This window comes from Melanerpes formicivorus, unplaced genomic scaffold (assembly GCF_026170545.1).
Source record: "Melanerpes formicivorus ecotype bairdi unplaced genomic scaffold, bMelFor1.0.p_v2 SCAF_3, whole genome shotgun sequence".
In the NCBI taxonomy this organism is placed as follows: Eukaryota; Metazoa; Chordata; class Aves; order Piciformes; family Picidae; genus Melanerpes; species Melanerpes formicivorus.
Window position 1 is genome coordinate 30,117,816 of NW_027142355.1, and position 21,641 is coordinate 30,139,456.

At 38.9% G+C, this 21,641-nt stretch overlaps 1 long non-coding RNA gene across 2 annotated transcripts in view; it reads left to right on the top strand.

Annotated features, from left to right (window-relative positions):
- The window catches only part of LOC137454529 (uncharacterized), a 167,269-nt gene that overhangs the window by 63,230 nt on the left and 82,398 nt on the right, over positions 1-21,641 (top strand). For both annotated transcript variants that reach the window (XR_010990630.1, XR_010990631.1), the window contains exons 2-3: positions 15,084-15,218; positions 15,610-15,754. This is a non-coding gene — a long non-coding RNA (uncharacterized lncRNA). The remainder of the gene's footprint in view (positions 1-15,083; positions 15,219-15,609; positions 15,755-21,641) is intronic.

A 21,641-nucleotide genomic window follows, 5' to 3' on the forward strand; every position in this document is an offset into this window, starting at 1 on the left:
GACAGTGGGTTTTGAGGGGGCGTAAGTATGACTGATGAGACACAGCTTCCCAGAGCCAGTTTAATATCTTCTCCCAGTCAGGCTCTTTTGCTTTCTTTACCTTTATTTGAGCTGTAAAGTGTTTAATTTTGAAGCATTCTCAGTCTGGGAACTGTTCAACTCTCCAATGTGCAAGACCTACTGCTGCAGCCATGTAACTTGGCTTTGGGGAGAAGTAATTCTTGAAATAAAAACTTTAGGTGTTTTGGGGAGAATTGATTGCTCTCTCTAGCCTAACCACACTTGTATGGACAAATACCAGATAATTTTTATAGCAATCACTATGAATTAAATACGTAGCAATACAGAGTCAGAACAGCCACTAAAATGTTTGTTTCCTCTAACAAATTCATCTAGAAAGAACTCAGACTAGTTTTGTAAATATTGACTTTTTTATTTTTCACTTTAATTAAAGTTGCACTTCTTCAGAGACTGAAAGAAAGAAGCAGACCAAAGAAAGTATGCAGCAAGCCTAGGTTTGTGCATCAGAGTGGTAAAAATGAATTTGAAATAGGGAATAAGCATTGCTGAGAATCAGAAAACAGTAAAGGAAGTACATGACAGAGAAACTGCAAAGAGTACCACTGTATTAGAATGTTTTGCAGGCACTGGAGAAAAAACAGAATTTATATAATCTTATTTTTTATCAGAAAGGAGACATACTTATGAATACAAATACAAGCCTGTACCAAGTAGAAGATAATTCTTAAGAGAAATATTTATGTGACACGCAGAATGATGCTGACAGCTTCATTTCTCAGTTTCTGTGCATATATACGTTTCTTTGACCTGCCTATAGTGTGAGACTGTGCTTTAATGAGCAGAATATCTATGCAAGTGGCAATGAAATATTCACTAAAGCAGTCAACACTGCTGAGATACAATTCAAGGTTAAGAAACGTGTAACCTTGAGACAGAAAAAAAGCAAAGATAACCCAGAAAAGTATTTTTTGTCACCTAGTGAAATAAATTGAAATATATATAAATCTAAGGTTGTTGCTTGCAACTCTCATTGAATAAATTATTGTATTATTCAGTGACTTTCAAAAAGTCAGCAGCCTAATCTTCTGTATTTTAGCTATGGGTAAGGGGAAAAACCTAACCAAACCGAAACACCAGTTTAATTTACATCCACCACAGCCTTTTGTCAAAGGTACAAAACACCATACTAGCATTTTGAACATGATTGTAGAGTTTCTTGGGAAAAGAAATGGTTATAACCTCTCAAAAAGCAGCAGTCACATCTTCAACGAAACAAAAAAGCCACATGATTTATCATAATATTTTCTTCTAGTAGTGTATGTAAAACCACAGCGCAGCATTTCTTCATTCTTATTTGACTTTATGATTTCATGTCAAAGATTCATGAAGTTGAAATTCTTTTGCCCTCATGTAGGCATCTGAAAACTGGGTGTCTAGCTCAAAACAGATTACCATAGATTTGATTTATAATCAATAGAAAGAAATAGGTCGCTCTATGAGGTGATTCATCTCATTGTCAGCAAAAAGCAAGAATCAATTTCCTCAAAATAAGTCTCTGGGGCCTCTTGGAATCCAAATATCTGCATGCACTTTGCTAATGGGATGCAGGTTATGTAGGACTCCCATGGCCCTGTGATATGCAGCCTAGTAATCTGAAGTGCTGAAAGTGACAGCAGACACCTGTGTTATAACAAGTGAATCTTTCCTTCTACATCTAGTATAGGAGTCACTTTCTGGAGGACTACTCTATTCTCCTAGCTGTGTAGGGACCCTGGGATGGTGACTGAAATACACGGCTTTCAGGGATTTAAATTAGGTCTCACTTTTTATGCTAACAGTCTGTATGAGGAGAGACTAAGGGAGCTGGGGCTCTTTAGCATAGAGAAGTGGAGGCTGAGAGGTGACCTCATCAATGTTTATAAACATGTAAAGGGTGAGTCCTGAGAGGATGGAGTCAGGCTCTTCTTGGTGGTGCCCAATGACGGCACAAGGGGCAATGGGTGGAAGCTGAAGCACAGGAAGTTTCATGTAAATATGAGGGGAAAAAAATTCACTGGAACAGGCTGCCCAGGGGGGTTGTGGAGTCTCCCTCCCTGGAGATACTCAAAACTTGCCTGCATGCATTCCTGTGTGACCTGGTATAGGTGATCCTGCTCTGGCAGGGGGTTTGGACTAGATGATCATTCAAGGTCCCTTCCAGCCCCTGAAATTCTGTGATTCTGTGAATCTTTCTAATAATAATGCACATAATCCTTCACATATACAAAGAAACAGATCCTCTGCACTTTATATTTGCCACTGTATTGTTAGCTTCAAGATAATTCATATCAAAAGAATCTATGCCAAAGTACTTTCCTCAGGTGGCTTTCCAAAATGAGACGTAGCACAACAGAAATTCATTTAAGGGGAGGAGGAGATAAATATAGTCATTCATGAATTTGTTGCAGTATCTATTTTTAGATTTAGAAAAGACAGTGAGAGAAAGATATAGTAGGTATTATAGGTAAAATTATTCTCTTTAAATGTTGCCTGTGGCTTTTCTGTTTTGCTTTCCAATATTGTCATACAGTCTAATACTGCCCAGCTTAGGACAGTATTATTTACATGCTTAATTTAGGTCTACACAGAGGCAGGTGTCTGTAAGGTGCTCTGAGTTGCCTTCTAGAGAAGTCAAGCTTCATGCTTTAACTGTAGAAAGCCAAGAGAAACAATTCTTTCCTATAGGACACAATCTCATTTCATAATGAACACAAAGGTTTTACCTGTTTGCTGCTTCTGCCTTTTTCTGTCTACTTCTCCATATGTTTATGAAGGAAGGAGAAACATATGCACACATCCTCATTTGCCTTCTTTGGGGAACAGATTAGAATTTGCCTCTTCAGAAAATCTGTTGAGCAATGGATTATAAATAAAATAAATATCCCTTTGTTGTTCCTATCAAAGTAGCTTCCTTCTGTAGAAATAATTATGACTGGAGTAGGAATTCAAATCTAAGATAACTGCATCTGACACAGGCACTCCATTATGTCAAGCTTTCTATTTATATCCCGGGTGCGATGAATGCTGCTTTATTTGAGGTACTAAGGGCAGAAAACAATCAGCATGTTTCTCAGCCTCATTTCTTTGGAAGTACAAAGAGGGAAATCAAGTGGGTTTTCTTATATCTTAGCCAGAGAAGAAAACTGAACTGGAGTCTCCACAGACTGTTTTGATATATGCCTTATCTAATTACTTTTATCGTGACATGCTAGGAGGAAATGGGCTGGTACAACAATTATGATTGGTGCATATGCAGCTCCAAATTTACTTGGTAGAAAAGTTAACTGATGGAAAATTGGGTGGTTTAGATAAAGCAGCAAGTATTTAATAAGGCCTACAATTTGAGCCAAAAATGTGGAAACTAATGCAATGGCAGCTAGGCACCTGCATATCACCATGGATCCAAAAATATACGACAGCATTTTGTTATAGATGGCAGATCACCTTTTTTGTTGGAAAGCATACGTGCATGAGATAAGTACAAGGTACTTATTTATAAAGTCAGCAATGGATGTAAGTACTGGTTTTCTGTACAATTTCATCATGTAGTTTACATAAAATTATATAAGATTATAACATTTCATCAAAGGAATGGTTGTGCTAAGCTGGCTCTTTGATAGCATTTGCATTCTTTCAAGTGTCTGCATGATGACAGTGCTAGTAATGAAAATAGTGGGCTTGGTGGGTTGTGCAGGTTTTTTTGTAAATAGACTAAAACCAGCTGTCATTTTTGGTAGAATAGATGAACAGTGCTTTACAGAACCAGGGATAGATAATTTCTGGGCAGATTGTTTCTAAAGTATTCTTAGAAGAAGCGTATATGCTGCATATCAATGCCAGGAATTCACTTTATTAGAATAAACCAAACCAGGTTGGAAGAGACCTTCAAGATCATCATGTCCAACCCATCAACCAATCCAACCCACCCAAACAGCTAACCCAAGGCACCAAGTACCCCATCAAGTCTCCTCCTGAACACCTTCAATGACGGCGACTCCACCACCTCCCCGGGCAATCCATTCCAACGAGCAATCACTCTTTCTGTGTAGAACTTCTTCCTAACATCCAACCTGAACCTCCCCTGGTGCAGCCTGAGACTGTGTCCTCTTGTTCTGGTACTGGCTGCCTGGGAGAAGAGACCATCATCCGCCTGTCTACAACCTCCCTTCAGGTAGTTGCAGAGAGTGATAAGGTCACCCCTGAGTCTCCTCTTCTCCAGGCTGAGCAACCCCAGCTCCCTCAGTCTCTCCTCATAGGGCATGTGTTCCAAACCCCTCACCAACTTTGTTGCTCTTCTCTGGACTCGTTCCAGCAAGTCAACATCCTTCCTAAACTGAGGGGCCCAGAACTGGACACAGTACTCGAGGTGTGGCCTAACCAGCGCAGTATACAGGGGCAGAATGACCTCCCTGCTCCTGCTGGCCACACTGTTCCTGATGCAGGCCAGTGATGCAGCAAGTTGTGTTGGTAGCAAAAAGATATCGCTATTAATTGGAGCTTATAAATTTGAACTACTTTTACATTTTAGTCAGTGATATAACAAACAGGCTAATTTAGGTAAGAACAGGAATCTAATCCAAACTAATGTAAGTTTAAGTATTAAAATAGCAATTCTGCAAAATGCTTTCACCAGGATTTTTTTTGACAGCAAAAACCATATGAAGTTACTTACACCTACAGTCTTCTATTCTATAATATTATCATTTAGACTGATGTTTCTTTACTAGCTTATGAGAATTGCATGAGATAGGGTGTCTTCCTAGAGGAAAGATATACAACATCTATAGTTTTTCCTCTGTCCACAAAAGCTGCCATTCTGCTTTGGAAGGAAATTAGATTAGTTAGATGTGATTCGTTGTTGCCAAATCTGTGTTGGCTGATGCTCATTTCCTTGTTGCCTTGCAGGCGCTTATAAAGAGCCGGCATGATGATTTGTCCAAGTGTACAGAAAGAACAGGAGTTAACTCAGATCGCTTGTAGTATTTGGCTCCTCCTTTTCAACTTCTTTTAATAGATTTTTTTCCTTCTCTGCTGTTTCAATACAATGTTTCTTTTCCACAATATCTTTAATGTGACTCTTAATGGCTGTAAAATATAATCAACTGTTTTTTAAGTACCTAATGAGGCTGTCCTCAGGATCATCTGGCCTGAAAGTATATAACTTACTATTTAGCACTTGAGCCTAGCCCCTAGATGCACATAAGACATATATCTTGACCCTTGCTTTAAGATGTTTTGGTGTATTATTCAGCTGAACTATAGGCACCTGATGGCATTAAAGACACTGTGAGCACCTTTCCTGGCCTTGAGCTTCCACTCCAGGAGGATATGCATCTTCTGGTGGATGTAAATCACATCTTTTGGTCTCAAGTATATAGCTAATTTACAGTAGAATAAACCAGTATTAAGAGCTGTATTTAGGCAACAGAATTGTGCCTGTGAAGCCAAAGTCCAGAAAATTATTCAGTCATTAGATGTTGATTGTGGGATGATTGGAATTGCTCTCCAGGATCCCCTGACTGTGTTGACTAGATTACCAACAATTGTGGAGATACCCACCCTCACATAAAGACACTAGCTATAGACACTTAGAGCTCAATTGAGTTGCCTAGACATAGGCAATTGTGCCTATGTCATCTTCTCTGGCTTCTAGCTGATAGTCTAGGAAGGCAAATGTAACCTTTAGCTCCTGTATTGTACCTGCCAGTTCAAGTGGTGCCAGATGCCTATGTTTAGGAAATTAATCAAGGCCAGTTTTAATCCAGAATTTAATCCAGTTCTTGGAGTTGGATTGCTTTGTTTACCCTCATCTTCTATGTCATCGTCTACATTTAGTCTGTCTCTGGGCCTAAACTACAGCACGCTGTCATCCAGTGACCCCTACCCTGCAGAGAAGGGGAATCAAGAAAAGGGGAAAAGATCCTCTAGTTGAAATTAAAACAAATTTAATAAAACAGACAAACTGGTACCAATGTCAGTACAAAGTATACAACATTATCCTCTGCCCAGCAAAAGCGTGGCAGTCACAATATCCAGTCCTCAAGAGCATGAAAAGGGTGTGGAGAAGCCAAAGCAGAAAGCCCAAGCAAAAACCTCTTATCTCCTCAGCAAACTTATTTCTTTGTACTGAGTATGATGCTGATAGTATGGGATAGAGCTGTGAGTCAAGTCAGTTGTCCCGGCTGACTCAGAACTGCTAATGGCCTGCAGCCCATGGCTGACCTGTGATTCTGTCCCAGCAAAGCAAAGACAGTCACTTAGATAAGTTTATTCTTGCTGAAGTGACTGGACCTTTTGTTACTGTAAAATATAGTTGCCACTTAGAGCCCTGTTTCAATCCTTCAGTTGTGACTCATTTTTCTTTCTCATAAAGCAGAGAAAAATACTAAAAGTTTATGGTGTTCATAAAGGAAGTACTCTTAAGTCATGTAGGTATTCCCAGATAGGAGTTATTAGCTAAGTCCCAGTTTTTATTATTGTTAATCAAAGAAACTGCAGGAAATTATGAGAATTCTGAAATGAAAGTGCCTGTGTTACATAACAATGGATAAAATGCCTTCAGGTCCCCTGGCTAGAATTCAGACCTCTTCTAAATGAGATATTTCTGAAAAGATTGATTGAAAGCTTTTAATGAAAAATACATAATTGTCATGAATCTGATTGCAGTCCATTATGACAGACAAATCACTAGAACAAAATCCATCTATGGATATTACCTAAAACACTTGGGAAGCAGGAGGCTAGCAACTTCTCAAGCTTCCTGTGAAAACACCTGCTTCATTACGTTTATTGGTTTGGATTTCAGATCTGTTTGGGATAGATGGCAATTTTGCTAGATGTCACAACCAGGTGAAAAAGGGCCTAGAGCACAGCTCTGTACACTGTAGAGCCAGGGGCTTGATGTGCAGATTCAGTTCAAGAATGTGAGTATGATCGCTAAAGCTCCCCTCCACCCTAAATAATTCTGTGAATTAAGGGGATGCTTTTGCTCATACTGGAGAAAAAAAAATAAATGGGAAAAAAAAAAAAAAGTAGCACAGATAATGGCCAAAGCAGCCATTGGATTTCATTCTTTGGCTTCAAAATAGCTACAGCCATTGGATTTCATTCTTTGGCTTCAAAATAGCTACTTTTGCTTATTATTCTGTAGCCTAAAGTCAGCCTGACAAATATATCTCACATTTCTAGAGAGTGAATTATAAGTGCTGGAAGATATTACTACCTCTTCTCCTGTGCTTTTTCCCCCTTTTTTTCCCTACCCAAAGTAATTGTCTCTGTTCTTGAAGTGTTCTCCAGCTCTGCAGAGGGACGTGTTTCAGAGCTGTATAGACAATACATCTAAGAGACAGAGCTTTAGACACACACCTGCCTGGCTTAGGAGCAATGTGTGCTCCACCTCTTAATGCATTTAGGTGTCTGAGTCAATGTCAGTAATTTTAGTGTGAGTACAACATACTATGTGTTGGATGGCATGTCAAGTATGTTTATGTGCTTGGAAATGTTGCATCATTCTGCAGAACTTGTTCGAAACAAAGCGTGAGACATAAGATTGTAGTTGGCGTTCCTTGATCAGAAATTAGGAGAGTGAAGTGGTAGAGTCCTTTCAGTGTGATCGCTTTCTCATTGTCTCTGCTGGATTTACAGATTTCATCTGTGGTTGCTAGAATTTGTAACAAAAGCTACAGTAATTTGTGACTTGCTAGGCCAGCTTACTGTAGTCCACAAGACCAGGAAATTATAAGTAGCTCTCAGATGTCTTCTATTCCAGATGTCCTAGATCTTGAGTGTAGTTCCAGAAGATAATTTTCTGAAAGTGCCAGGTCTGAAGCATCTTAGTTCTGTGTTTCTCACCTCTCCCTGGAGCTTGGGTGGCTGAAATTGTTTTCAATTTGCTGCATCAGGAGAATACTGTGGCTGAATAAATCTTCTCTAATCCAAATGAGAATACTGAAAAGAAGGCCTTGATTTTTAAAGCAGCAGTAACTCAATTCTAAGTTCTTTAAAATTCAGACCACTTAAAGACAAACTACCAAATTTCCTACTCACTTCACTCTTCTTCCTCCCTTTCACCTCTTTCCCATTCATCATCACTCCTGAACAAGATAAAAGTTGAAACAGCCTGTCGAAATGTTTCTATTTTTCTGCATTTGTTCCTAAGTCATGTCATTTTTTCCCCAGAATGACTGCTTTGATTCATGCCACCTGAACTTCAGGATCTTTTGCCTCAATGAAAATAAAAAATTGCTGACTTCTGTTCAAAACCTGGTCCTGTTCCTCTGCTTTCAGTCAGAAATTTTACTCGTGCCTGAGAGCTGAAAGCTAAATTGTGCTCTTTAAAAAATATACCTTCACTAATCTTATACTAAGTTCAGTACTCTGGAAAGAAAACCATAACTGACGTTACAGTGGAGAGAGGAGCTGATCTACAGCATTAATTATTTGAGGAATAAGAATAGCAGCAAATTTTGAGTGACATTATATGACACTTCAACAAAGAAAATTACTTTTACTACATTGACATTGCCTAATTTCATGTCTAGAATTTTTAAGCTTTTTAAACTCTTGTGTCTTTTCAGTTTTTTAGAAAACTATTTCTTAAACAAAGAACCATTGAAAAGTTTCATATAAACCTTTTCAGCCTCAAGTTATATCACAAAAGTTTGCGTTTCAGGGCCTATCCCACTTACAGCTTTTGACTTGGCTAAATTCCAGTTCAACAAACAAAGAAACAGCAATCTTTGAGAATTAATTACAAATAACTAACAATAGTAGGCTTAGATAATATGGGAAATTGGAAGGTTTTCTTACTAGATTTATTGTTTCACAGTGCATAGATATCTATGCCCAGTATCTTCTAATACTATCTTGACACCTTCTATCCCCACATCTTGGTCACTTAGGACTATGGATCAAAACATCTATTTACTTCAGCGAAATATGGATTACGACTTTGTAGAGGCACCTTGGAGATTTTTTTATTCCTTATTATGAGTAATGAATCTGATAGAGGCATGGCATACAGAATTTGTGCTTCCAAAACATTTGTGCTTCCTTTCTAAGGCAGATTCATTAGTTTGCATCCAAAGACACTATAGCTTTCTCCTGTTGGAAGTAGAAGTTATATGTAACTTGGCTGTGATCTGATGCCTCATAGCTACAAAGACAAGACTAGGACTTGGGATGCTGAGTATAATTAAATTTGGTTTCATCTCTTAACAAATTCATACTGAATTCTATTTACAAATGTCTGAGATGGAGAACTCGGTCAACATCAAATTGAACATGAGCCAGTGGTGTGTCTCCACAGCAACTGTGCTGTGACTAACGTGAGTTAGCTCAGGCAAAGGGAATTTTCCCCTCTCTGACTGGCACTTGTGATACCATATTTGAAGTCCATGTCATATTTCTCCATGTGACAACGACATGAACACATTGCAGCATGACTAGGGGATGCTTTCAAGATTGTAAAGGCCAGAAGCACAGATGTTTCCTCAAACTGGAAAAGGTTTGAGAGGATCTTATCTAAGCCTGCTTAATGTGACAGTGAAGAGAAGGAGAAACTAAAATCTCTTCAAGAGGCAGACATTGAAAGGATAAGAAGCAGTCACGAGGTGCAGTGTAGGAAAATTTTACTGGAATCTGATATAAGGAGCACTTAATTTTATAATGAAAATGTTCAAACACTGGAACAGGTGACCCAAATAGCTATGGGATCTCCATCTTTGGAGTCCTATACTTACATTTTTCCATGTAAACATGAGGAAAATATTTTTCACTGTGATGGAACACTGGAACAGGCTGCCTGGGGGAGGGCGATGGTGGTGGAGTCTTCTCTAGAGATATTCAAAACCCACCTAGATGCATTCCTGTGTGATCTGGTATAGGTGATCCTGCCCTGGTGGTGGTGGGGGTGGACTAGATGATCTTTTGAGGTCCCTTCCAGCCCCTTACATTCTATGATTCTGTGATCTTAAGTTATTTTTCAGCACTGCAGATGTCACTAGGTTATTTTCACAACTGAAATGATTCCCTCAGGTGTCTACCTTAAAATAATAGAGCAACTGTGGCTCCTAGAGCTGTACCATGAACATACACTGACCATGGTCACACTGTTAGGCTTTTTAACAAAAGACATTCCAAATAGGATAAGAAGGAATAAGCATATTCCTGCTGAACAAATGTCTAGTTTACTGTGGGTGTATTGGCAAACAAATTCTGAGAGAGGTTCTGAGAGAATTAATAGAGCAACTTTGAGATATTTGTTGGAAGTGCCTTAGGGGGCTGCATGAGGAGCAATATTTCTTGTTTTAAAAGTTAAAATGTATTTCATCACAATTATCAATTTGAGAGTAAATTTGCAGAAAGAGTTAGCATGATAAGCTGAGATAAGCTGAGAAGGATCTTGAAAGTGAAGACAGGATGCTGTTCAGTTCAAAAAAGACAGGGGAGCCAATGTAGAAATAGAAAGGGAGGTGATGTGTTCCTCCCCTCCATGGTCTCAGAGGTCTGGTACTATTTGTAGTGCTCTACAAAATCTGTGTGACTCCATTGAAAAAGAAAGAGGCATATGCTTCACTCAGCTGCCAAACATATGGTCCTGACAGTCATATATTTTTCACATTCTCAACAACTGCAACCACAACCCTTCCTGAATGTAAGAAAACATTCAGGAACAAAGTCTGGGGAGAATGTTAGACAAGTTTATAAAGGTGTTGGTGGAAAAAAGGAAACACTAAGAGTTAGTCAAGAAGCAGGATAATTGTGTGGATGGGTAATTAGAAGTTAGGATGATGCAAGTTTTGTTTCCACGTAAGACATTGGGTGCCAAGACCCAAAGCAGCTCTCTGTTATGTTTGAATGACAAGACAGCAGCAGTTGTCCAAGCATTTTCAATTTCAGTTTGTTTAGAAGTTTCATTCTTTATTCCTTGAGACTTTTATCTACAGTGATATGCATATAGATATGTGTTAAAATATGGTAAGTGTATAGACTTATTAAAAGACTGTGTCCCTCTATGCCCCTAAGATAAATCAAAGAGAAAGGAAACATTTGTGCTGCTTATTCTCAATTACTCCATTCTGTAGAATAAATTTAAGGACTGGAGCAACCTGGAAATTACCTATTTGTCAATCCTGTTAGGTACTAACACAGAAATCTTCACCAACTTCTTATATAAGAGGCTACATGTGAAATCTTTTGGCCATGCATGAAGCAGGGTAGATAACTAAAATTCTTTGAGTAGCATCTTAAATTATTGTGTGAAAAATCTATTGAAGCTATATTTTCCCAACACATGGGCTGGCTGAAACCATTTCCCCAGCACCTATTTGCCAAAGCATATTCTATTAAAATGGCTGTGTTAGCAAAAATACTATACAGCACCATCCTGCCAGACAGCACAGAAACAAAAAACATGGTCAGTTTTTCTAGCAAAAAGTGAGAGAGAAATTATGAGAGACTTTCTAAGATCTGCATGGTACCTCTCAATGATATTACTCTAATAATTTCAAGAAGTCAAGGATTCACCACAGTCTGAATAGCATATTTTACTGTGCTGGAAATATTTTCAGCAGCTTGGAATTATTCATATACAGAGTCTCTTATTAACAAAGTAAGTTAGAACAATATATATAATAATAATTCAACCCAAACAAAGCAATGAAACACAGCTTCCTCAAGGAAAGTGCTTCAGTGCACTCTGTCCTTCCAAAATTCAAGGTAAGGGTTGGATTGACCCTGTCCTTTTCTTCTCTTCCACAGTAAAATAAGTGGAAACAGCTTTGAGGAAGGAAATCTTTACAGTTCTTTATTTGATCTCAGGGTAGGAAACAAGTAGCAAACAGGCTGATAGAAGCAATGAAAATGGGACTATGGAAATGGTAATTCAATAATGGGCAGAAAATTGAGATTTGTGTTCTGCTCAGCACCTATTCCTGTCAAAGGAACTTCTCCTTGTGCTTCAATCTCTATGAACCAGGTAGCAAGCTCAGGAGAGCTGTGATGAAAAATACATAAATTACCTAGAACTCAGACACTTTGATTGACAATAGTCTAATGTAAGTATAAACAAAGATCCAGATCCTTATACATTTACAGAACTAGAAATTATCACAGTGTGAAATGGTGAGATGAAGTTAAATACCTTCCTACACTGTAGTACATCCTCTTTCTATTATAGAAGGACAAGAGCTACTAGGAATCCTATTCAGGGCCAGGCTGGACAAGGGCCTTAAGCAACCTGGTCTAGTCAAAGGTGTCCATGACCATGGCAGGAGGATTGCAACTAGATGATCTTTAAGCTCCCTTCCAATTCCAACCATTCTATGATTCTATACAGAGCAGAATATTGCTGAACATGGATTTCAGTGACAGACACCTCTATGGCTTAAGTTGCTTCTCCATCAAAATGATAGTATATTGAAACTAAAATGTTTATTTTCCAAGTAGAGGTCTAATTCAGCATTTCTCAGTCAAAACACAGGTAGCAATTTGAAGTAGCACATCAACACGGACAAGGATCATGTCAGAGAGCTGCTTATTGTACACATCTGGAAGCTTCTCCTCTTGCCAAATCTGGCTTCCAGCTCCTTATTCAGCAGCTTCTCTTGCTCTACTGTGTCCAGCTCTGGGCCCCTCAGTTCAGGAAAGATGTTGACTTGCTGGAACATGTCCAGAGAAGGGCAACAAAGCTGGGGAGGGGTTTGGAGCACAAGTCCTATGAGGAGAGGCTAAGGGAGCTGTGGTTGCTTAGCCTGGAGAAGAGGAGGCTCAAGGCAGACCTTATTGCTGTCTACAACTACCTGAAGGGAGGTTGTAGCCAGGTGGGGGTTGGTCTCTTCTCCCAGGCAACCAACAGGAGGACACAGTCTCAAGCTGCACCAGGGGAGGTTTAGGCTGGATGTTAGGAAGAAGTTCTTCATTGAAAGAGTGATTGGCCATTGGAATGTGCTGCCCAGGGAGGTGGTGGAGTCACCATCACTGGAGATGTTTAGGAAGAGACTGGATGGGGTGCTTGGTGCCATGGTTTACTTGATTAGATAGTGTTGGGTGATAGGCTGGACTCGATGATCTCAAAGGTCTCTTCCAACCTGGTTAATTCTATTCTATTCTATTCTATTCTATTCTATTCTATTCTATTCTATTCTATTCTATTCTATTCTATTCTATTCTATTCTATTCTAACCTGCTTCCAAAAGCACCTGGAGCAGAGCCTCATCCTCATGAGGCCACATCTCCTAGAAGCTTGTACCAGGTATGTACATGGTACATATCTTGTATTATGGTGTACTAAGATTCAGGCTCTTACATTGTCTTGTGTATTTTGGCAGAGTCGAAACTATAGAGCTTCATGTAGTGAATATGATTCCTATTGCTCTGCTCAGCATCATTCATGGGGAAAAAAGTGCTGCTGTCTTTTTTTTCTGAAATTGGAAATGAATCTTCAAGTACAGGTAATGACTGTGTCTTTTAAAACATCAGTGACTAAGCAGCTCTTCTGGGAGCTAGAAAGAGGTTCTGTGCAATTTCAACATTACTTTATGGGAAAAAATAAAATAAGCTCTGTCTGCATTTCTCCCTTCTTTCCTTCCTGTCACAGCAAATGCCACAGGACTTACTGTATCTGACTATGGAAATGAGCTGAACCTGGAAGCAACACTAAGTTATGCACTTTCTTCCCCTCAACTCATTTTTCCTCTTTCTGTTCCTTACATAAATTGTACATGTGCTTAGGAGTACTCATTAGTATGATATTTTGAGCCAGATTAGGGCAGTCTTTCCAAATCTGCAAGGTAAAATGTGCTTTTGGTTTGAAATATGTGCTCGCGTTTCATGTCTCTCTCCAGGTAAATGATTTAACTTCTTTTCCATATGGTAGTTAGAAGTAGAACTATTGAAATTTCTATGCATAACTGAACTACAGATGCAAATTTTTCCAGACCAGGTATAGCCACAAATACAAATTGTACCCTTTTGGAAAATCACTTCTGCATTTGTGTTTGTTCCCATATAGAGTGTCCTGACTGGAGTTTGTGCTGTCAGGTACCCAAGAATTATCCAATGACCACCACTAAGATGTCTCATTTAAAACAGACAGCAACAAATAATCATAATGGCCCTAATCCAGAGGGGCTTTTTACTGGTGGAATGCTTCCCCAGTTCTATTTCACTAATCACTTCTGCACATCCTGCATTCCCACTCATGCACTGACCCAACACTCATGTGAGAGCTCTGCTAAATTTTGCCTGCCACCTTCCACAGCATGTGGAAACTCCATGTGAATCACTACCACAGTTAGCAAAGATTTTGTTTTCTCATGTTCATACAGAATGCCTGCTCAGTAATCTCTCTCATCATCTGAGTTTTACCTCTACCTTACTCAACATTATTTCTACCAGAATTCCCTTCCCATTTATTCCATGAATACCCAGGTAAGTGACACCATCATTTTACAGGAGAGAAAGGGAAGCAGTGACAGGTATCCTTTAGCTATGACGAGCCTATGGAAAAGGTCATGTATACAGCAGTGGAGAGAAGCCCATTGTCTTCATTATTTCAGTGTGACTGTGTTGAATTATAATTGCTGTGTGATAACTCTGGAATTTATTGCAATTTTGTACAACCAGAACAATTTTTCATTATGTTGTGTAATACTCCACAAAGGAAGACCATGCAATAAAATAATACTTCAGTCAGCACTGTCCTACATGATAAGAGTTCTCCTACGAGCAGCATTGTCCCATCCTTTTCTTCAATGTCTGTCTTTTTGTTTTCTTTCATTTGTTGCTATTTTGTTATGACAGTAACATAGATGTTGCTTTTCAAACTCATTATCATTGTTGTTTCTCAGCATTTCCCAAACGAAGCCATGGTGAGATAGAGCACCATGCTTTTGTTCCCCTGATAATCACTTTCTCCAGGGAAACTGATAGGGTTCAAATCTGTGTTGATACTGAAGGTACTGTTTGTCTACAGCTATCCTGGTTAAGTCTTTCTCTCTCTTTCCTTTTTCCTTTTTTTTCAGCACAACAGCCTTTGTGCTTTCCAGGTCACTGAAAATGGGACATGATGCTCTGAGCTATGTGCCCTACTGAGTGGAACTATTTTGCTCACAATGCATTGATGCTCCCTTTGAAAAGAAATTAAAAGAAAAAAAAAGGTAATCAGGAAAATGCAGAAGTGAATGGTTTTATTCTATGCTCCAAGTTTAACAAAACAAACACAGTACAGTCCTCCCCTGTCTTTGAAATATTTCACACATGTGGTCAGGTGCTGATAATTTCACTTCGCTATGGTGCATAATCATTTGTATTGCACTACAAGATTAATGTTTATGTGAAGTTATTCTCTTTATGCAGAGAGACACTTTAATGTAGTAGTTTTGTCCAAAGAAAACTTATTTCTTTAGGGACCTTTGCATAAACAATCCTTTTTTCTTGTATCATTCCAATATTTTTAATAGCAGATAAAAAAAAAAATAAAGCTTTTATTAAAATGTGTAACAGCACTAAAAGAATAGGAATAATTGCAAAATTTGTATTCTTTTAAAGGATCTCAAGGATCAAGATCTGCTTTGCACAGAAATACAGTCAGTATTGGATGGCCTGAGATGCAACACAGAGGAAAAGCTGAAATTAGGAGGGGGGAAAGAAGAAAAAAAAAAAAGAAAGTCTTTTGCTGTAAAAAAAGATGGAGGTAGGGACTCATGTGTCTAATTTATTAGTTTTTCATATCTGGTATTCTGTGAGAAGAGGGCCCTAAAACTGATCGATGCTAGAGCAGAAGAGAGAAAAGGCAAAGATTCAATATTTCATTACAATGCACTTTTAGTAGTCATTTGGGAAGGAAAAGGAAACTTTTTGAACCTGTGACTGGGTAGTCATGACCATAGAAATTATATTCTAAATGTATTTTGTGTTTTATACAACAAAGCAAACTGGATAGGATAGGATAGGATAGGATAGGATAGGATAGGATAGGATAGGATAGGATAGGATAGGATAGGATAGGATAGGATAGGATAGGATAGGATAGGATAGGATAGGATAGGATAAATGGAATGGAATGGAATGGAATGGAATGGAATGGAATGGAATGGAATAGAATAGAATAGAATAGAATAGAATAGAATAGAATAGAATAGAATAGAATAGAATAGAATAGAATAGAATAGAATAGAATAGAGTAGAGTAGAATAGAATAGGAGTAGACCAGGTTGGAACAGACCTTCAAGATCATTGCATCCAACCTATCAAGCCTCCTTCTTATTCATGCCTCTAGAAGAGCAAACCATTAAAAATATTTAGCCTTTCTCTCTAACAGACTGAACAATTCAGTGAACAGATTCCCTTTTCCTGGGACAACACAATTTTCACAGCTCTTAATATGAGTATCTTTTCATAATTTCAGTAGAGGAATTGGTGTTGAATATCCACTCAGAACAATCCATGTAGTGCCTGACAAAAGTTCTTTCATGAACATGAAAACAGCATGTATAGACATGTACACACATCTGTACACACTGAGGTATCATTTCAGATTATTCTGTACATAGGATAGTTATATTGATTAAAGTGTCTGTGGATTTTGTATACCTTCATTTATCCATGTACATCTTGAAGTATCTCAATTACTCAGTAGGTAATTTTCTGAATATTTTAGTTTTTAATCTGAACTAATTACAAAGCTAAGCTGTTGCATAAACATTTTGTTTTGGTTTTGTTTGGGGTTTGGTTTTTTTTTTTTGGTGGGGTTTTTGTGTTGTTTTTTTCTTTGTTGTTGGTTTGGTTTGGTTTATTTTTTGGTTGGTCGGTTGGTTAGTTGGTTGGTTTTTGGTGGTGCAAATATAGGTCAATGGTTTAATAACATTATGTATGCTTTACCTGGGGGGACTATTTTTCCTGCCCACCAGTGTGCTGTCAGAAACAAAAAACTACACTGTAGGGAAACTCAGTTATGTAGACCATTACAAGAATCGATGAAAACAACCCAGCACTGCATCTTGTTTCACAGAAAGACACAAGCTCAACGTTCCAAATCTCCAGAGACTTTGACTGAATCCAGCCCAGCATGTTTGCATGGGTCTGTCTGTGGGAAGTGACTGGTCACTTGTTTAAGTGCTCTCCTGTAAAAGCTCCAGAGCATGCTTTGTAGTATTGAGATTCATGTACTGGTCACAGCCTTCCTGGTTCCCTCCACTTTGGAGTATGGTTTCCCTTATGTTTCAGAGACAGACTGCCATCTTCTGAGGCACTAATATCATTGCCTCTGTAAACTGGATTTCTTTTTTTGACAGCTTGCATGCAATTATAAATTAGGCCTTGAGTCTGTTATGTGTAGGTAGTAAGACTAGATCGCAGGCTAAGGTAGTCTCTCAGATGGTTTCCAGAGGTACTTATTCTCATATACATGTCAGGAAATTTTGTCAAGCTGAAACACTGAAATTTAACAAAACAAGAAAGCAATCAAAAGTTATTAATTATCCTGGACTATATTCTACAGAGGATGTCCTTTATCATCTTGTGTTAGGTTTGGCTGAGATGAAGTTAGTACTCCTCACAGCATTTTTCATAGTGCAGTGTTTTGTAGTGGTGGCTGGAATGGCATTGATGACACACCAGTGTATCAGCTACTGTCCAGCAATGCTTGCACTGCACCAAAGCTGTACTATTCCAACATTCCACACTCCCTTATGGCCCCCCAACAGTAGTCTGAGGAGTGGGCAAGATCTTGGAATGGGACACAGCCAGGCCAGCTGACCCAAACTGGCCAATGGGATACTCTGTGCAACAGGACTTCAGCTCAGTTATCAAAGGAAAGAAGTCAGTGGGGGGCATTCATTGATGGCGTCTGTCCTCTGGAGAAACCACTACGTGTATTGGAGCCCTGCACTCCGGGAGTGACCAAAACATTGTCTGATTTGATGGGAAGCAGAGAATAACATGTTTGCTTACTCTTGCATCCACGTGGTGCCTTTGCTTTCTCTTTTGCTTTGTTAAACTGCTTCTATTTTGACCCACAGGTTTCTTATCATATTTTCCCTCTCCCCTGTCCATCTAAGAAGGGTAGAGATGGAATGACTTTGGTGAGCATCTGGCTCCCATCCAGGGCCAAACCACCATACATCTGATGGAAATCTATGATGTATAACCTGAGTTTTAGGACAAACTGGCTAACCTAAAGTTTTAATTCTAGGCACGCTTCAGTTTCTAAACTTCTCCCCAGGCAGTTCAATGCAGAATCTCTTTGATTCACTACAAAATGAGGTTTGACATACCTTATTATGAAGAAATATCTCATCTGAAAATGTACAGAGTAGCTCTAGGAAAACAACTGCAAACTCAGAAAACCTTGTCAACAGTGCAGTCTTTCTACAGATAAATTGACAAAACTGAAATAATATTTCCCAGTAATAATGAAGTTTGCAAATAGCTATGAGTGGAATCTGTGAAGACACTGTTAGCCAGACCATTAGCCAGAAAATGTTGAGAATTTATAAAGCTGCTATACTGTCTTGAGAGCACTTACAGAGTATTCAGTTAATAACACTCTCACCTCTCCATTGCTGTGAGAGAAACACAGGTAGAGTATTTATGCAACGAGTTTAGTGGTACGAGTTCCTCTGAGTCAGAGTAGGAGATATTTCACAAGTGAAGTGACTGAATCCCAGGCTGCATGAAACCAATCTGTCAAAACCTTTTATCAGTCTTTTTCAGGAGAATACTATTGTTTTTGTGAAAACAGTGGAATAATGTCCACTTGCAAAGGCTCAGATTTAGTTCTGCAGCTTTTTTTTCATCTCTTCTTTTCAATTTATTGGTCTCTTCTTTCACTAGCATCTACAGTGTCATCTTACACAGTCAGACATGGCTGATATTGCACACACTATAAATCAAATTGTTAATTCACATTGTGAAGTGTTTCACATTTTCTGAGAATTCTTTGGGATCTTGTAGCCTTTCCCTTTCACCACAAGGGAAAGTGTTGTTTAGCTTAATATATTGAGACTATTTCACTGAATAGGCTGGACGGGGTAATTAAAAAAAAAATCACTCTTTATCCATATATATTTTTATTTGTTAAATATATCAAGCAAAGCTGTCAGTTCTTTGAAGTGGAAAGGTCATTACTGGTGAACGTAGGGCTGCATGGGACACTGGAAACAAGTTAAACCTTCATGGCTTTCTCATAATCCCCAGCACCACTGTGACCTCCGTGAGGCTTACTCACGGCTGAAAGACATCTCAGTGATAATCAGTGGAGGGAAAGAGACCAGCACCTCACCACCTTAGTCTGCTTCTATGAAATCTGCCACAACACTTAGGAGACACAGATTCTACTGTCATGCCCAATTGCTTTAGTCTATTTGCAGAAAAAGCACAGCAGAACATTAGCAACAAGAATAAGCCAGCAAGTCAAAAAAAAAAGCCAGAGAGCTACCCCCTATCTCTCCCCAGATAGCTGCCAGACCAGTGGCAGAGCTGACACCCAAAACCCTGGAACCCAAAAGCTGCAACCAGAAACAGGAAGCCTCTCATGTTATAGTCTGAATATCAAGCCCTATAACACTTTGCTCCAGCCAGAACTTTGATTTTGAAGCTGGCATGACAGCAGCATGGTATTGAGTATCAGCAGCAGATTCCACTTAACCCATGACAGAAGCCTATCTGACCAGGTGTTGAATTTCTGTAACAAAGAGTCATCAGAAATAGAGACGTTATACAGAAACTTTTTTCCTTGTCATCCTTCTGTTTTCCTTGAGATGCATTTCACCATGTAAGCTGTGGTGTCTCATAGAGTGGGTAGTGTGAGTATAAGGGCGGGCCATCCGCATTGTTCCTCTTAACACCATGTGTGCACACAACCTGACAAAGCTGATCACTACACTACATCACTGGTGGCCTGACCAAAACCCATTAACATTTTTTCTACTCCACTTAGGTGGCTGTCCACTAATCAACTTACTTGCCAATTGGACAGAAACAATTTGCATGTTTTTTCAGCTCCAGTACAAACACCAAAAGTCAAGATTTTTAATATTATATGCAGCTGCATTAGCAGTGCATGACAATATAGCAATTTTTTTCCCTTCTACTCACTTACTTTGATGCATCTAAATGAGGAATTGAGGTTTTTCAGATACAGAGAGCTGTCAGTTATCTCATGTTCTTATTTGTCAATAAAGTGATTCAGAAATACAGCTTCATGCAGATAACTGTTGCTTTGAAAGAAGCGTTGGAAAGCCTCTTTTGCATCGTGGCATCTCCCTGATAGTTGTGCTGAAGCAGGAGACTTAATTACTTTTTGACTGTCCTCAAAAGAGGACTAAAATGTGATAGCAGGAAGAGGAGGAAAATAAAGAAACTGTGGTTTTGTGATTACAATAATCGATACAAATCATTGGGAAAATGTGCAGAAAAACTGACATTTAAATCCCTATAGGTAATAGCCCTGCATCCATCTAAAAAAAGTTATATTTTTAACCAGGCATTCCATTAATAGTACTTAATATAATAGATGTTGCCACCCCACTCCACCTGCAATTGCATTTATAACAAAGTGCACAGAGATGCTGTGACCTCCGTCTGCAGGAGCATGTTAGAGGATTCAGGAGTTCTTTGCTGCTTGTAAATACTCTTCCTCTGGAGACACACAGGTGAATATATCTGTAGGAACTGATAGAAGCAGTTCACCAAGATAAAGCATTACATTTCTGACATGTCAAAACCATCTGCTTCCTTCTTAAATAAACCACCGAATGAATATTCTCATACAACACTACTGAAGCATGCAATACAGCTTTACTAAAAGCCTTCCACTGCCCTCCAGATACACTTAAGAAAATATCTCTAAATGGAAGGATGATACACACAATAGCTAAAGGGAACGCAATCACATTCAGAGAAGATGAAATCATAAGAAGCCACCTGCCTTTCTGGAAAGTCCTTGGGCTCTTACTATTGACAATTCTATCAAAACACTTCACAGCATACACCCATGTCTGCTCCCAAAGCTTTCAGGCTCAACCGCAGGCCCTGGGTTGCATTGTTATTGTGGGAATAACCTGCCTCTCATTACTTAGGAAAAGGAAAGACTGTTAGAAATAAGTAGCAGCCAGGCAATTCTTCCCCAGGAACTGAAGCAAAACTTTCTTAAGCATTAAAAAAAGTAAGCAGAGGACCTGCAGGAGAACTAAGGGATGAATCTCAGACTGTCTTCTGTTTGTGTCAGGGCACTCCAGCAGGCCACCCCCAGCCACTTGCATAGGGAACTCAAGTTCAGATTTCACTTACACCATGGGACAGAGGGTAAATTCAGTCCTAGGACACAAATAAGTTTTGGAAGAGTCAGTCATGACCGAAGTTGTTTGATACTGTTTTTCAGAAAAAGAAGAAAGCACTTTGGCAGTGAGAAGCAAGAGAATATGATTAGCCTTGTACTAGGTCATCAGTAAGAATATGTATTGACTTTGATCTAACTGTACCTGGGTCCTACAACTCTTTGATTTCAGATTCCTTTCCTTCTAGACTGTTTAAATTAAAATCTACCCCCTGCATTCAAGTTGTGTTAATTTCCATCTTTG